The sequence below is a fragment of the Etheostoma spectabile genome, chromosome 3 (assembly GCF_008692095.1).
Source record: "Etheostoma spectabile isolate EspeVRDwgs_2016 chromosome 3, UIUC_Espe_1.0, whole genome shotgun sequence".
Classification (NCBI taxonomy): domain Eukaryota; kingdom Metazoa; phylum Chordata; class Actinopteri; order Perciformes; family Percidae; genus Etheostoma; species Etheostoma spectabile.
Window position 1 is genome coordinate 26,790,123 of NC_045735.1, and position 12,681 is coordinate 26,802,803.

Genomic DNA, 12,681 nt, shown 5'->3' on the forward strand with positions numbered 1-12,681 from the left:
TGCTATAATATTCATTTTTTTGACCATTTTTTATCAACATACAATACTACGACTTTTTTGGACTCATTATACTATGACTTTGTATAACTTTTTTCGACACACTATACTGTGACTTTTTTAATGACCTTTTTTGACATGCTATAATAGGACTTTTTTACCACTTTTATCGACAAGAATTTTTTGACATACTATAGTATGACTTTTTAATATGACTTATTTCAACATACTATTCTCTGACTTTTTCGACATGCTATAGTATGACTTTTTCACCACTTTATCGGCATGAATTTTTTGACATACTTTCATGACTTTTCTATGACATTTTATGACTTCTTTTTGACATACTATACTATGACTTTTATGACATTTTTTGACATACTGTACTATGACTTTTTTACATTGTGTACTAATGATAAGGTTTCGTTTTTTATGAATTTTGTCTATAACTACACTTTTTTTGGACATACTATACTATGACTTTTTATGACTTGTTTCAATATACTATACTATGACTTTTATCAACATGCTATAATATAACTTCATAGCTTTATAAATTAAGACTTTTTGGACTTACTATATTATGACTTTTTATGACGTTTCTTGACATAGTATATAATGACTTTTTCACCACTTTTTTCGACATGCTATACAATGACTTTTTCAACATACTATACAATGACTTTTTCTGACGTACTGTACTATGTCTTTTTTCAACATACTATGCTTTGACCTTTTTGACATAATATAGGCTACTGTGACTTTTTATCACTTTTTTGACATACTATACTATGACTTTTTCACCTTTTTGGAGGTAATATACTATGACTTTTTATCACTTTTTGGTATAAGTACTATACTGTGATTTTTTATCACTTTTTTCGACATGATATACAATGACCTTTTTACCACTTTTATCAACATATTATACCTTGACTTTTTTCAACATACTATGCTGTGACCTTTTTTGACATACTATAGTGTGACTTTTTATCACTTTTTTGACATACTATGCGATGACTGTTTCACCTTTTTGGAGGTAATATATACAATGACTTTTTATGACTTTTTTACCACTTTTATTGGCATACTATACTATGACTTTTTTTCAACATACTATACTTTGACTTATTTCAACATACTATGCTATGACCGTTTTTGACATACTATAGTGTGACTTTTTATCACTTTTTTGACATACTATGCTATGACCGTTTCACCTTTTTGGAGGTAATATATACAATGACTTTTTATGACTTTTTTACCACTTTTGTTGACATACTATACTATGACTTTTTCAACATACTATACTTTTGCTTTTTATGACTTTTTTTCAGCATACTATACTATGAATTTTTATGACGTGTTATGACTTTTTTCCGACATACTATTCTATGATTTAATTTTACCACTTTTTTTGACATAGATTTTTATGACGCTTTTTGAAATACAAGTCTTTGACTTTTTGGATGACTTTTTTCAATATACTATACTCTGACTTTTATTAACATACTATACTATGAATCTTTTGATGTTCTATAAAATGACTTTTTATAACTTTTTTCAATATACTATACTATGACCTTTTATGACTTTTTTCGCCATACTATACTAGGACTTTTTCACCTTTTGGACGTAATATATTATTACTTTTTTTTTTAAAATACTATTCTCTAACTTTTTCTGTGACTTTTTTCTATGACTTTTTTGTCATACCATACTATGACTTTTTCACCTTTTGGACGTAGCATACTACGACTTTTATGACTTTTTTGTGACATTCAACAACATGCTATACTATGACCTTTTACCACTTTTATCAACATACTACTATGTCTCTGACTTTTTTGACTTTTTTAAACATACTATAATGTTTTTTTATTACTTTGTTTGACATGATATATTATGACTTTTTATGACTTTTTTCAATATAGTATACTATGTCTTTTATCAACATACTATACCATGACTCATTTTGAAATATTAATCTCTAACTTTTACAACTTTTTTTGACATGCTACACTATGATGTTTTTAAAAATATTGACTTCTTTATGACTTCATTTTTAACTCTTTTTGCCATACTGATATTTTTTAGTATTTGTATGTATTTGTAGTATGTTACCCCCCAAAAAAACGAAAAAGCAAAACTGGAACTGAGGGATTTAACAGAAAAAGCTAGACAAATACTGTACAAGTACTGAACTATGTCTTTTCTAAACAAACTTTACAATGACTTTTTATGACTTTTTTTTTTACATACCATTCAATGAATTTATGACTTTTAATTACTTTTTTTTAAACACTATACTTTGATTTTTTTCATATACTATAGTATGACTTCTCATTACTTTTTTTGTTATACCATACTATGATTTCTTTCATATACTATGAATTTTTATGACTTTTTTCAAAATACTATTCTGACTTTTTATGACTTTTTTTGACATACTATACTATGACTTTTATCAACATGCCCTATTATGACTTTTTTATCACTTTTCCTGACCTACTACACTATACCTTTTTCAAAATACTATACCATGACTTTTATGAAATACTATTCCCTGATTCCCAGGGTACAAGCGGCCGAAATGGGTTTCCTCAGGAGGGTGGCTGGCGTCTCCCTTAGAGATAGGGTGAGAAGCTCAGTCATCCGAGAGGAGCTCGGAGTAGAGCCGCTGCTCCTTCGCGTCGAAAGGAGCCAGTTGAGGTGGTTCAGGCATCTGGTAAGGATGCCTCCTGGGCGCCTCCCTAGGGAGGTGTTCCAGGCACGTCCAGCTGGGAGGAGGCCTCGGGGAAGACCTAGGACTAGGTGGAGAGATTATATCTCCAACCTGGCCTGGGAACGCCTCGGGATCCCCCAGTCGGAGCCGGTTGATATGGCTCGGGAAAGGAAAGTTTGGGGTCCCCTGCTGGAGCTGCTGCCCCGCGACCCGACACCGGATAAGCGGTCGAAGATGGATGGATGGATGGATGGATATTCCCTGACTTTTTGATTTTTTTACATACTATGCTGTAACTTTTTATGACTTTTTTAACATACTATATTATGACTTTTTTATGACATCTTTCAACATGCTATACTAACACTTTTTATGACTTTTTTCCGACATACCATACTGTGATTTTTTAGGACTTTTTTTTCGACATACTTTTTTCGATAAACTATACTTTGACTTTTATCAACATGCCATACTATGACTTTTTTATGACTTTTCAACATGCTATAATATGACTTTTTTACCACTTTTATTGACATACTTTATCAACATACTTTTTTTTTACATACTATACTATGATTTTTTTCACCATTTTCCCCTGCATACTACACTATGACTTTTAAACATTCCATGACTTATTTTGAAATTGAAAATTCTCTGACTTTTTTGACAAGCTATACTATGACTTTTTTACCACCTTTATTGACATACTATGACTTATTTTTGACATACTGTACTATAATCCTTTTGACCTCCAATACTATGTTTTTTATACTTTTATTGACATTTTGTTTTTTATGACTTTTTTCGACATGCTAAACTTTGACTTCTTGACTTTTTTGACAAACTATACAAACCTTTTTTTGACATACTATACTATGACTTTTTTCAATATACTATACTATGACTTTTTATGACTCTTTTTGATATGCTATGACATTTATCGACCTACTATACTATGACTTTTTGGGACGTAATATCAGTTTTTTAGAGTTTTAATGAATTTTTTTTCAATATACTACACTATGACTTTTATCAACATGCTATTCTATGACTTTTTAAATATTTTTCAACACACAATACTCTGAATTTCTTATGACCTTTTTCAACATACTATACAAAGACTATTTCATGACTTTTTTGACTTACTATTCTATAATTATTTCGTTTTTTATACTTTTTTCGACAATCTATACAGTGACTTTTTATGACTTTTTTGTACTTTTTCTACATACTATACTATGATTTTTTTCATATGAATTTCGACATACTTGGACTTTTTCAATAAAACTATACCATGACTTTTTTCAACATAATATACTATGACTTTTTTATGACCTTTTTGACACACTAGGTTTCCATGACTTTCTCATGACTTGTTTTATAACATACTATAACTTTTTATGTGAAATTTCTTTTACGACATAATAGATTAGAATTGTTTGTTTTTTAACATAACTTAATATACGATGGCTTTTTATATGTTTTTTTTTCTTTTTTACATACTATGACATACTATACTTTAGTTTTTTTTGTTTTTTGTTTTTTTTAACACTGTTTCTACTCTGTTAAGCGACTTTCAGCTTGGGAAAAGCGCTATACAAATTCAATTTATTATTATTATTATTATTACTAACTTCGGATTTTTATTTTTTATTATATGTAATTACTATCAAACTAAAAAAAGACTTCTTCAAACAAACAGAACAGAAAATCAAGAAATGAACATCCAAAGATATCCAGACTAGACAGAGATAAGTACAAAGTTTCAACCAATATAATTAAAAAGCTCAGAATAGCAACACTTAACAATACGGACTTCTGCTTATCAAACAGGATAGTTAAGGTGTCTATATATGGGCCACAGGTACTAGTGGCCCATATATAGACACCATAGTTTCTAAATTGCATGTGTGTTGATCTCAACATCTGTCCCATGGTACAAATTACCTAAGTCATCTGGAGAAACGAAGAGCGCTGGTAGCCTCCCATTCCTTGAGAATTATACTCATTGTTACTAACATACCAAACATAAAGGTTTGCTGTACAGCATATGGCAGTGCAACAGTAGCTTTGGAGAAACCAAACAAAGCAGTTAGTGAATCAGGTTCAATCTGTAGTTAATAAATGTTAGAATACCAAGTGAAGATATCATGCCAGTAACAAGGTTAGGACAAAACCACAAAGTATGAGAAGTTTGAGAATTTACACCTGTCCCAAATATCAGATACATTAGGATACATTTCGTTCAATATTTTTCTTTGGAATAATTTAATTTATGCATGACTTTGAACTGGATCAGCTGCAACCTTGCATGAAATTCACTTGAATAAATCCTCTCCAACCCCTCCCTCTATACATCCTCAGTTAACCCCATTCCAAGATCTGTCTCCCAGAAAGACTTAATGTATATTACAACAATCATATTAGAAAACAGTAACACACATTTTCACACAAGTTGTTTAAAAAACAGAAAATATTTAATTAAACGTTTCATTAAAGCATAAAAATGGTCTTAGTGGTTTTTAACAACATTTTGACTTGTATATAGTAGAAAAAGTGGGCTTGCGCAAGGGACCAACTCTGAACTACAGTAACATATTTCACTGAATCTTTCACATAAAAAAAAAAATCAGCTCCGCATAGTGCCTGGTTGTTTGAATTCCAACATTTAATAGGTAACAGAATTTTTAAATCGTCATACATACATATAGTTGCCTTTGGTGACCTAAAGAATTTAAAATTAAACAAATACACAAGACATTATGAAATAAATACCAATATGAATGAATACAGATAAAATATACATTAGATATATTTTTAAAACTCATCTGTTTGACAGTCAAGCTGAACAAGGTAGAGCCAGTAATGTGATTGCTATTGATTTGTTCTGGAGGAATAGATAGCCAATTATTATCATTTTGATTTTGTTTGTTATTTATTCATGTGGTCATTTAATGTCTTCTCTATTTCATTTTAAACACTGGAGGTCTCCATTGAGCCCCTTCAGAATTATGTATGAATGTATTCCTGAAAAAAACAAAACAATGCATGGAGTCCATTAAGACTGCTATTGCATTTTCAGTGAACCAACTGACATGTATTTCATCCATGTGATGATTCAGAACTTGACTAAAACACTACAGGGCATCATCCTGCAATGAAACCCAGCACAGCTTTACAGAGGAGTTTATTGAAATAGGTTGGTGAAATTTTACATGTTTTTTTTTTTAAAAGATCCACAATATGGACACATTTTTTTTCCATTTTCATTTAGTCAAAACTGTTATACATACAGCATACTCCGTCACTCACACACTCTTACAATCACTCTGTCATCACAGCACACCAAAACTAACATTCATTCAGATGTATAGTGTATTATAACATAGTAAATCTATTATTAATATAACATTTCAAACATTATTACAAGAAGCTTTTTAGAATGTAAGCTATTACTGTATATTTTGTCTATACTGTATCACTCATCCAGGAGCTCTAATAAGTGTTAATCATGAAGTTTGAATGTATGAACACTTGCATATGAGTGCATTTAAGCATTTGTGTATGCCATCCCAGAGTTCATTCATCGCTTGATGGATCCACATGTCCTATCTCAGGCTTAAAGCACCGGTACCACTATCCCTCTTTGTCCATCTACTTGTTGTTCTTGTGCCTCTTCTGTTGGAACTTCCTGAAATGGGTCTGAATAGTGGCGGCGGCCTTCTCAACTTCAACAGGGCTGAGCGGGGGAGCAGCGGACATGGTGCACGTCCCATTGCTGGCATTGGATTCTGAGCACGACAGGACACAGGGGACAGCCAGAGAGGCGGAGGCAATTGCCATGGAGACATAGTCTGTAGCAATGATCAAGTTCAACACATGGTTTCCATATTAGCATTGATTCAAGTGGGCTACTTTTTTGGTTAAAGTTTGATTCAGTCAGATTTGACATTTGATTTGAATCAAGTATCTTTAAGATGAATTATTATTGCAAAAATATAGCCTGCATTTAAATGAATCAAAAGTATTACTTACTCTTTCTATAGACGCCTATGCTGTTCCTCCTGAGGCCATCAAACTGTCAATGAAACGGAATAGTTGTGTGTTAGAAGAAAAACACTGACGCACAGAAGGGAAAAAAAGGACAAGATGGAAGAGATAATTTACAATTATCAATGTTACAATCTTATCTTGAACTTTGGTGAACCATTGTTCACATACCAAACAGGACGCAATCACATGCAAACAGACAGTCAAACCGTCACTTTTGCTAAATTCTTTAATTCATCGGTACAACATGTGCAGTACAGTTAGAGTGATGACCTCAAACACAAATCCTCTTGATTGGGATTACTGCTCAAGAAGAGCATCGGCAGGGAAGCCAGACGCTGAGGACAAGCTTAGCCTGCTTACCGTCAGTTTGGCTGTGTGCCTGCATTCAGTCCCACACACTGAATTCAGGTCCTTTACCTTCTCAATTAGGTCCTCTCTCCTTTTACCAGAGACCCTAAGGTGAATTTAGGCCAGTGTAAGATACAAAAAGTATTTCTTCGCCTCTGCCTCTGTTTTGTTTTTAACTCCCTGTTTGCTCTGTGGACGTTTTTTTGTGGGCAAATCTTTTGCCTTCGCTTTTCAGCACCTGTGCTACCATCAAAGTTCCTCTTGCTGCTGCTCTCCAGCTCCAGCACCTGTTGGTGTTTTTATTTGCCATATTCATCTTTATAAAGGCCTGTGTCAAAAGTAACCTTAACACCAGTTAACTTAAACTAAAAAAAAAAAAGGCACTAAAAACTCACAAACAGCTGAACTACAGTTTATGTGCAGGACATCAGAGGTGAGCAGTGTGGACTGAAATGTGCTCTTTGATTGTGAAAGTAAAAGTCAAATAATTAAATGTGTGGAGTTGCTCTATGCACAAAGTTGTATTGAGTCACTAAGATTGAGTCAGTGCAAGGCCAAAAGATCAGTGTTTAACTGAGTCTGATGCACTCAACTTTATTTTTTACTTTTGGCTGTTGCTGTTTGAGTGCAGAGGGTACATAAGTAATCTCTCTTTTGTAAATCATATTCTTTTTCTTTGCAGTCCTCCTCTGAGACACTATAATCAAACAGAACAGGTGACCTAGCTAGCATGCTTGCAAGCGAAGTCAAGCTTGACTGTTGAATTTTCCACATGCACTGTCTCATCATTACATAACAGAAGATCAGAAAGAGCTCATTTATGAGTAATAATTCCATCCACACTGGCAGGGGAAAACAAAATTTGAGTTACTTGTCTCCTGAAGAGAAAATGTGGTTATTAGTTATTAGGTATTAGTTGTGTGCAGAATGACATATCAGTCGAATCAATTGCATTGGTGCATCAGCATGGCAATGTGAGTGCGAAAGCAACTTTACTGAAGTCCAGATCTCACTAACCTCATCTGCTTTGCTGCTCCTCCGACTTTGTGACACTGAGTGAACCTGCCAAGGCAAAGGCTGGGACAGCATGTAAGGCAAAGGCTCTTGTTGCCGTGCAAACCGCACCCCTATCTGAAAGTGAAAAGGAGTTTGGCAGTGTGTAAATCAAAGCATGCAATAGGGTTGGACAATTAATCGAAAATGTATCGACATAAATAGCCATAATAGTTCCCTCTTTGTGCTCATTTTTTAATTATTTAAAAATCACAAAAATAAGCACTTTTGAATTAGAAAAAAGATCTCACCTTCAATATTTGAGCATATTTATACTACAAACCTTGCCACTATGAGGACAAAAAAACGAATTACATTGTTTTAAATTATTGTTAATTTATTGTTATAGAGGTCAAATGTGCAATTAATTGTGATTTAGATTTTGGGTCATATCCTGCAGCCCTAGTGTGCAACATAAGCGACCTCATCACTCACCTTACCTTGTTTTTCTACATTTACTAATCAAATAAATGTAAAAAGAAATATCCAAAATTTCTTGGTAGTACTTGTCTTTTGACTGCTGACCTGGTAAATATTAAATTTTTTAGAAACACAAGTAATAGATGTTACATAATTAGCAGAGAGGAATAAGGTATAATAATGCTGCACATTAAAAGCTTGATTTAACATCACATCAATATATTTGGATGCCGTCTATATAAGCCTGGTTTTGACACTGATGGCCTGTCTTAACATCACATTATGATTCTGTCAATATAAACCTGATTTATATTAGGCACAACCACAAAAAAGCAAAAACACAGCACTTTTCTCGCTAATGTATTCATTGAAATATTCTTTATATTTCTCAACACAAATATAAAGACTATTTTAATAACATTAAGGTATTGTAATATTAAATACTGAATTTTAAAAGTAAACAGAATATTAAGTTAACACATTTACATATTAAATCAAAATGTCCAAAGTAATGAACAGAATTTATGTTTATATTCCACCTATCATAATCATCTTACCGATTCTACGACTCTGACCACCATATACATGGCTGTTAGCATGGTGACCAACATCTTGACCAATGCTTCTTTAGTGTCTGTTAATCCTTAATGTTCTCCTCGGTTTTCGACAACTTTCAACCGTCCAGCTGAAGAGACGGATCCCAGCAATCAGGAAGGAAACGCAGGGCTGCTCAAAGAAAGGACAATTGATTGCAATGTTGAGTATGTCCCATCCCTTTCTCAGGTACACACAAACACACAGTCACACATAAACATGCCACACACTTCATTCCCGCAGTCTCTGACACATGAGGGTAAGACCACTAAAGAGCTTTGCAGGACAGAAATAGAGAAGCAGTAATCTTTTTCTTATTACGTATCCCTCAGGTGTGCTTTCATCTCCCCAGCAGAAGAGGGTTAGATCAGGTTTCATTTTTATTTATTTTAAATTAAAATAAATGGGATTCAAATTTTTAATCCCATGTTGGATTCAGACCTTACAGATAATTTGCTCTGTATATAATTTTATTTTCCTTTAAGCTCAAATGACTTATGCTTATTATTCAAACCCATGTGTTACACTGGTGTGAATTAGAAAGAAGTTCCCATACAAGTTGACATATAGGTACCACTTTCTAATAAGACACACTTTATGAAGTGTTTATAAATTGTAACAAATTAATTTTACTTGAATAATTACTCAATAATTTACTCATGCTTTATAGATAATATATGAGCCATTATCAAGAACATTTTAGGGCTGGCCTTGTTGTGAAAATCCCTTTGCCTGGTATTTATCATTTTTATTTGGGTTATCGGTGTGGGTAACCAATATTAACCTTAATTAATGGTTTATAAATGGTTGATGAATGGAAATTGGTCCAGATCTTATGCAGCCCTCTTTCAAAACATAAGTGGACATACAGTCTAGTCAAACAAAGGATCTCATATCTGAGAGATCACACATGGCTAGGGTTTTTGTGCGTCATTGTTTGAAGCCTCACATCTGACTCCTGCAGACCAATGATAATGCTTCGGACATGCGTCTGTGATTACATATCACCATGGCTATGCACTGTTTAAGCTACTATCTGTGTATCAAGCCTGTCAAGGGAAGACGTTTTACACAATGATTAATGTCACGTTTACTCTTGCCTACGTGTGCCTTGAGTGCTGTGAGTCTGTGTGCATGTGACTTATGTTCATGTTGTTCTTAGACAGAAATGTAGGAATGTATCTTATCACTTAACAGTCAGGTATAAGAGCTCTCCGGACAGTCACACAACCACAGCGGGGGTGACACATGTGAAGGATACTTCTTTTACCACGCAAATTGTTTGAGCAAAATCAGGTAAGAACATTATGATTTTATTCCAAATTCTACCACTAAAATGCCACTGTTACAGATATTTTGAAATAATTGCATTAAGAATATCATTAATATATTGGTCTTATTTGAGAAATTATACCTGACACTGTATACCTGTTGCACAAAGAAAAATATGTTTTGTGCTGAAGGGTACAATATATCAAACACTATATTTAGGCCAAGTTGAAGATAGCAGATTCAGTCATTTACAAAAGCAGAACACATGCACAAACTGGATTACAGCCCTTAATATTTACCTGACTGAACAGGCAATGTTCTTTTTCTTATTTCAGAAGAAATAAAAATGACACCTGGGGTTTATATGTAGTAGTAATACCCTAAATGCCATACACCTTCTTATAAGGAAACAAAGTTAAGGTAACAGACATCTAACAACTTTATAACAACTTTATAAAATAATAAGCCATAAGAATGGACTTCTAGATACTAGGTTTACAGTGTGAACAAGTGTATAATAGTTCATTCCAACTATATTAATGTGAAAGCTAAATGCTTGTAAACAGTTGTGAATCCTGATAAAATAAAATAAATCAGTAATTAATGATAACTTTAAACTATTGCTAACTATTATTTCTGACTTAGTGTTATGTTTTCTATTACTCCATGAATGACACAAGGCAAAAATTCACACCCATGTCACCTGTCATTTAAAAAGAGGTCAAAAGTAATTCCTGTAAGTTATCATTCTCTTAACTATGCTACTTTATGCCCCCCTTTATAGTCCACATACTACATCATTACCTTTTACAGATAAAAATTCCACATTGACATCAGATTATAAAACAATGCATTGAAGAGCAAATCAGCGGTTGACAACCTTTTTTTTTTAACTTGCATTAATAACCTTTGATAAACAAATGTCCCTGATGTCCATGAGTTGTTAGCCATTTTACCAAATATATATATTGTCCTTCTAAACTTCTTACATTGTTATTTAAATAACAAATATAGGAATATATTTGAGAAAATATTAGAGGAAAGCCCAAAATTGGTAAACTGAGTTTTGTGGTGAGTTATACTAAATTAAATATTACCTTCTCCTTACTTTCACCAACCTTGGTAATTCTAGCACCATGTTTTTCTGTAAAGTCGCTTACAAATATTGATAGTCGTGGGTTGCGTTTTTTTTTTAAGGTTGTTACTAAAGTGTAGTTGCTTATTTGGGCTTGTTCCCAGCTCCATAATAAGTTGTCAAGCAGATATTTTCTATATGTTATTTAAACGTAGGCGTTTGTCTTGCTTGTTCCCTCGGTCCCTCCCCTTTCCCCATACACACTGGAGACAGTTCTTTTCCCCGCCCACTTCCTGCTTCTTATTGGCTCTGACCCAGAAGCCAATGTGTTACTAGCCAATCACAGGCAGAGCAGGGCAGTCTGTTGTTTTTCTGGTTAGTAAAATGCGCGAGTGGCGACTGATGTTGAGTGGACTGTAGGAGAGTTTTTGGAGGAATAAATACCCGGGATAAAGTGGGTGAAATACGGGAAGCAATATAACAAAGACTGGAAGAAAAGGAAATGAGTAAAAGAATGAATTCCACCCATCATGGGGGAATGACTTAAAATCACTGTGAAAAGTGTCTATATTTGATATCCCATCAGTTTTTGTGAGCTAAATACTAAAGATGGTTTAACTCCCTCTTGTGGTCATTGTCCTGAAGCTCTACGGATTGTAAAACCCTGCACACAGTTTATTTATTTTTCTCTTCCAGGATCCTAGTGGGGCTCCGTAGAAAAAGTCGCTTGTTTTGGGCTTGTTTTCACAGGCCTGGTTGCTTATTTGTTTTGCGAGATCTGGCAACAGTGAAGCATTCAACTCAACTCTAGTGTGTTTTGTCATTTCAACCATATACACGAAACAACGTTTCACCATGGCTCAAGTTGTGTTACACTAGGGTGACCAGACGTCCCCGGTTTCCGAGGACAGTCCCCGTTTTTGGTGACCGGTCCCCGGCTGGATCTGTCCCCGGATTTCACTGTGACTGACAGACCCAAAATTGGAATGAAAGAAAGAAAACCTTGACCAAACGTAGCCGATAGTCGCACACCCAACACCTGCAGGCTCCAGACAGCCAGAGCAGCGCTGCTCAGAGCTCATAGATATTTTAGAAAGCCGTATTATACCATGCTAAAATCACTGATTATTTACATGGAGTCTGG

At 33.9% G+C, this 12,681-nt stretch overlaps 1 protein-coding gene and 1 long non-coding RNA gene across 2 annotated transcripts in view; both read left to right on the top strand.

Moving 5' to 3' along the window:
• The first annotated feature begins 3,472 nt into the window (after positions 1–3,472).
• LOC116671991 (uncharacterized) overlaps positions 3,473–12,681 on the top strand; it is a 17,954-nt gene continuing 8,745 nt past the window's right edge. The window contains exons 1-2 of the long non-coding RNA XR_004327438.1: positions 3,473–3,483; positions 4,608–4,615. This is a non-coding gene — a long non-coding RNA (uncharacterized LOC116671991). The remainder of the gene's footprint in view (positions 3,484–4,607; positions 4,616–12,681) is intronic.
• The window catches only part of gvin1l2 (GTPase, very large interferon inducible 1-like 2), a 10,687-nt gene continuing 8,222 nt past the window's right edge, over positions 10,217–12,681 (top strand). The window contains exon 1 of the mRNA XM_032503440.1: positions 10,217–10,486. The gene's annotated coding sequence lies outside the window, so the exon portion shown is untranslated. The remainder of the gene's footprint in view (positions 10,487–12,681) is intronic.